Here is a 6000-nt window from a genome sequence, read left to right as displayed (position 1 = left end):
CCTGGGAAGATGTCATACTGACCCTAAGAGAACATAAATGCCAGCCCAGGTTACTACACCCAGAAAAACTCTTAATTACCAGAGATGGAGAAAACAAGATATTCCATGAGAAAACCAAACTAACACAATAACTTTCCACAAATCCAGCCCTACAAAGGATAATAGAAAACTCCAAAACAAGAAGGAAAACTACACCCTAGAAAAAGCAAGAAAGTAATTTTTCAACAAACCCCAAAGAAGATAGTTACACAAACATAAAAATAGCATAAAAAATATCAGGAAGGAACAATCACTGTTCTTTAATACCTCTTAACATTAATGGATTCAATTCCCCAATAAAAACACATAGACTATCAGACTGGATATGTAAAAAGGATCCAGCACTTTGCTGCCTACAGAAAATGCATCTCAGTGTCAAAGACAGACACTACCTCAGAGTAAAAGGCTAGAAAACAATTTTCCAAGCAAATGGTCTCAAGAAAGAAGCTGAAGTAGCCATTCTAATATCACATAACATCAACTTTCAACCAAAATATATGAAAAAGGTTAAGGAAGGACAGTTCATAATCATCAAAGGAAAAATTTTCCTTACTTGCTTTGGCAGCACATATACTAAAATTGGAACAATACAGAGAAGATTAGCATGGTCCCTGTACAAGGATGACATGCAAATTCGTGAAGCGTTCCATATTTTTCTCACTGATAAGTGGATATTAGACCAGTAACTTAGAATACCCAAGATACAAGATACAATTTGCAAAACACATGAAACTCAAGAAGAACGAAGACAAAAGTGTGGACACTTTGCTCCTTCTTAAAATTGGGAACAAAACACCCATGGAAGGAGCTACAGAGACAAAGATTGGAGCTGAGATGAAAGGATGGACCATCTAGAGACTGCCATACCCGGGGATCCATCCCATAATCAGCTTCCAAACGATGACACCATTGCATACACTAGAAAAATTTTGCTGAAAGAACCCTGATATAGCTGTCTATTGTGAGGCTATGCCGGTGCCTAGCAAACACAAAAGTGGATGCTCACAGTCAGCTATTGGATTGATCACAGGGCCCCCAATGGAGGAGCTAGAGAAAGTACCCAAGGAGCTAAAGGGGTATGCAACCCTATAGGTGGAACAACAATATGAACTAACCAGTAACCCAGAGCTCATGTCTCTAGCTGCATATGTAGCAGAAGATGGCCTAGTCGGCCATCATTGGAAAGAGAGGCCCCCTAGTCTTGCAAACTTTATATGCCTTAGTACAGGGGAACGGCAGGGCCAAGAAGTGGGAATGAGTGGGTAGGGGAGTGGGAGGCGAGGGTATGGGGAACTTTTGGGATAGCATTGGAAATGTAAATGAAGAAAATACCTAATTAAAAAAAATCTTTCAAGAAAAACTCTCAATTCTGGACATCTATGCTCCAAGTCAACCCAGTTGAAACAAAAAGAACTATACAAACCCACATTCATAAAAGAAACTTTACTAATACTCAAAGCAAACATTGCACCTCACACAGTAATAGTGGGAGACTTCAACACCCACTCTCAGCAAAGGACAGAGCATGGAAAGAGAAACTAAACAGAGACACAGTGAAACTAACAGAAGATATGGACCAAATAGATTTAACAGATATCTATAGAAGATTTTATCCATTTATTTAGATGCCTCTCAGCCATTTGTTATTCTTCAGTTGAGAATTATTTGCTTAGCTCTGTACCCCATATTTAATAGGTAATTTGTTTCTCTGGAGTCTTACTTCTTGAGTTCTTTGTATATATTGTATATTAGCACTCTATAAGATGTAGGATTTTCAGTAAATGGTGCTGGTTCAACTGGTGGTTTGCATGTAGAAGAATGCAAATTAATCTGTTCTTTTCTCCTTGTACAAAGCTCAAGTCCAAGTGGATTCAGGACCTCCAAATAAAACCAAAATATACTAGAACTAATAGAAAATAAAGTGGGAAAGAGCCTTGAGCTCATGGGCACAGGGAAAAATTTCCTGAACTGAACACCAATAGCTTATGCTGTAAGATCAATAGTTGACAAATGGGACCTCATAAAATTACAAAACTTTTTAAAGGCAAAGGACACTGTAAATTAGACAAAGTGTTAACTAACAGTTTGGGATTACAGAGTTTCTTGTGAGAAATGATCACTGATCACTTGGTTTCTACCCATATATCCCACAATATAGCAAGAGATAAGTATTTTTATCTAACATCTACAGGGGGGCCTACACACAGACACACAGATATACAGAGAGAGAGAGAGAGAGAGAGAGAGAGAGAGAGAGAGAGAGAGAGAGAGAGAGAGAGAATCCTCAGGGCTGGAACATATATTTACACACAGGTTTGGATAAATAATTCTCATTTTCATTTTGATTGCTCAACCAGAGGATCAGTGAGCATATTAGTAATGCACATTTCTGTGTGTGTTCTAGAAAGCATTTATCCAATAAGTAAGGCCAATTCTGAATGTGGTTAGCACTGTACCATAGTTACAAGTCATGATGAAACCCTACAGATGTACTAATTCCTGATTTCAGTCCAACACAGTGTGATGCAAGCTGATTTCCAAATGCCATCTATACATTGATGGATAAAAATTGAGAAATTATTGGCTATCTGACCTAAATTTAGATCATCACCTTTTTTTCCTCTCATTAAAGGGAATTTGTCTAAAATATTTTGGTGTGAAATAAATATTTTGTTTTTACTTTATTTCATAAAGAAAAAGTTTCTGTATATTATTAAGTTATCTAGTATATAGTCTCTGACCATATACTAGAGAAGAAGAGTTATTAAAGATTGAAATTAAAATTATACTTAGACATAAATAAATCTACCTTGTCAATATGTGGAGGGATATATAGGAACATTAAGCAGTATAAGACTCAATACTCTTTTCGAGGCTCTTCCCCACTTTCTCCTCTATAAGTTTCAGTGTCTCTGGTTTTATGTGGAGGCCCTTGATTCACTTGGACTTGAGCTTTGAACTAAAACAAAAGAATATACCATCTTCTTAGCACCTCATGCTACCTTCTCCAAAACTGACCATATAATTGGTCACAAAACAGGGCTCAACTGATACAAGAAGATTGAAATAATCCCATGCATCATATCAGATCACCACAGACTAAGTCTGGTCTTCAATGACGACAGCAATGACAGAAAAACCAAAAAACCAAAAAACCAAAAAACCAAAACCAAAACCAAAACCAAACCAAACCAAACCAAACCAAACCAAACCAAACCAAAACAAAACAAAAACCCAACAACAACAACAACCCCCCCCAAAAAAACCCCAAACCAAAAACCAACCAACCAAATAAACAAAAAACAAAAACAAAACAAAACAAAACAAAAAAAACCCAAACCAAAAAAAACCCCAAAACCAAAAATCAGAAACCCACGTACACATGGAAGCTGAACAATGCCCTACTCAATGATAACATGGTTCAGGAAGAAATAGAGAAGTGAAAGACTTTTAGAATTCAATGAAAATGAAGGCAAAACATATCCAAACTTATGGGCAACAATGAAAGCAGTGCTAAGATGAAAACTCATAGCTCTGAATGCCTCCCAAAAGATTCTGGAGAAAGCATACAGTAGCATTTTGACAACACATCTGAAAGCTTTAGAACCAAAAGAAGCAAATATACCCATGAGGAGGAGACGGCAGGAAATAATCAAACTCGGGGCTGAAATCAACCAAGTTGAAACAAAAAGAACTATATAAAGAAGCAACAAAACCAGGAGCTGGTTCATTGAGAAAATCAACAAGATAGATAAACCCTTAGCCAGACCAACCAGAGGGCTCAGTGACAGTATCCAAATTAACAAAATCAGAAATGTAAAGGGAGATATAATAGCAGAAACTGAGGAAATGCAAAAAACCATCAGATCCTACTATGAAAGATTATATTCAACGAAACTGGAAAATCTGGATGAAATGGACAATATTCTAGACAGATAACAAATACCAAAGTTAAATCAGGATCAGACAAACCATCTAAAAAGGCCCATAACCCCTAAAGAAATAGAAGCATTCATTAAAGTCATCCAATCAAAAAAAGTCCAGGACCAGATGGGTTTAGTGCACAATTCTATCAGACCTTCAAAGAATACCTAATTCCAATAATCAACTATTCCGCAAAATAGAAAGAAGATCTGATACCAATTTTCCTCACACTGTTACATGAAATAGAAACAGAAGGATTATTACCTAACATGTACTATGAAGCCATAATTACTCTGACACCCAAACCATACAAGGATCCAACCAAAAAAGAGAACTTTAGAGCAATCTTGCTTATGGATATTAATGCAAAAATACTCAATGAAATTCTTGCAAACTGAATCCAAGGACATATCAAAACAGTCACTCACCATGATCATGTAGGCTTCATCCCAGGGATGCAGGGATGGTTCAATATATGGAATTCCATTAATGTAATCCATAACATAAACAAAGTCAAAGAAAGAGACCACATGATCACCTCATTAGATGCTGAGAAAGCATTTGTCAAATTCAACACATCTTCATGTTTAAAAGTCTTGGAAAGATGAAGAATTCAAGGCCCATACCTAAACATAGTAAAAGTTATATTCAGCAAACCAGTAGCCAACATCAAACTAAATGGAGAGAAACTTGCAGCAATCCCACTAAAATCAGGGACTAGAATTGCTGCCCCCCCTCCCTACCTATTCAATATAATACTCAAATTTCTAGCCAGAGCAATTAGACAACATAAGGAGGTCAAAGGGATTCAAAATTGGCAAGAAAAAAGTAGTCAAAATATTACTATTTGTAGATGATATCATAGTATAATTAAGTTCCCCCAAAATTCCACCAGAGAACACTTAAAGCTGATAAACAACTTCAGGAAAGTGGCTGGATATAAAATTAATTCAAAAAAAAAATCAGTAGTCTTCCTCTACTCAAAGGAAAAGCAGGCTGAGAAAGAAATTAGAGAAACAACACCCTTCACAATAGTCATAAACAATATCAAGTGTCTTGGTGTGACTCTAACCAAGTTAGTGGATGATCTTTATGACAAGAATTTCAAGTCTCTGAAAAAAGAAATCTAGGAAAACTTCCAAAGAGCAAAAGATCTCCCATGTTCGTGGATTGGCAGGATTAATATAGTAAAAATACCCATCTTGCCAAAAGCAATATACAGATTCAATGGAATGCCCGTCAATATTCCAACTCAATTCTTCATAGAGTTAGAAAGAGCAATTCTCAAAGTCATTTGGAACAACAACAACAACAACAACAACAAAAACCAAACCAAAACAGTATATCAAAAACTATTCTCAACAATAAAAGAATTCTGGGTGAATCACCATCTCTGACCTCAAGCTGTACTACAGAGCAACAGTGATGAAAACTGCATGGTATTGGTATATGACAAGCAGGTAGACCAAAAAAACAGAATTGAAGACCTGTAAATGAATGCACACACCTATGGTCACTTGATCTTTGACAAAGGAGCTAAAACCACCCAAAGAAAAAAAGATAGCATTTTCAACAAATGGTGTTGGTTCAACTGGCAGTCATCACATAGAAGAATGCAAATTGGTCCATTCTTATCTCCCTGTACAAAGATCAAGCCCAAATGGATCAAGGACCTCCTCATAAAACCAGATAAACTGAATCTAATAGAAGAGAAAGTGGGGAAGATCCTCAAACATATGGGCACAGGGGAAAAGATCCTGAACAGAACACCAATGGCTTATGCTCTAAGATCAACAATAGACAAATGGGACTTCATAAAATTGCAAAGCTTTTGTAAGGCAAAGGACACTGTTAATTGGACAAACAGCATCCAACAGATTGGGGAAAGATCGTTACCAATCCTACATCTAGTAGAGGATTAATATACAATAAATACAAAAAACTCACGAAGTTGGACTCCAACTAAATAACCCTATTAGAAAATGAGAAACAGAGCTAAACAGAGAATTCTCAGATGAGGAGTCTCAAATGGATGAG

The 6000-nt window shown here is 36.5% G+C and overlaps 1 non-coding gene across 1 annotated transcript; it reads left to right on the top strand.

Moving 5' to 3' along the window:
- Positions 1–592: 592 nt before the first annotated feature.
- Positions 593–695, top strand: LOC115029525 (U6 spliceosomal RNA). Its single transcript, XR_003835086.1, has one exon. It is a non-coding gene; the product is annotated as a U6 spliceosomal RNA (small nuclear RNA).
- The last annotated feature ends 5305 nt before the right edge of the window (positions 696–6000 follow it).

This window comes from Mus caroli, unplaced genomic scaffold (genome assembly GCF_978045245.1).
Source record: "Mus caroli unplaced genomic scaffold, Mus_caroli_1 scaffold_16, whole genome shotgun sequence".
Taxonomy (NCBI): Eukaryota; Metazoa; Chordata; class Mammalia; order Rodentia; family Muridae; genus Mus; species Mus caroli.
The sequence above is the reverse complement of the archived record's forward strand: the minus strand, read 5'-3'. Positions and strand labels throughout refer to the sequence as shown.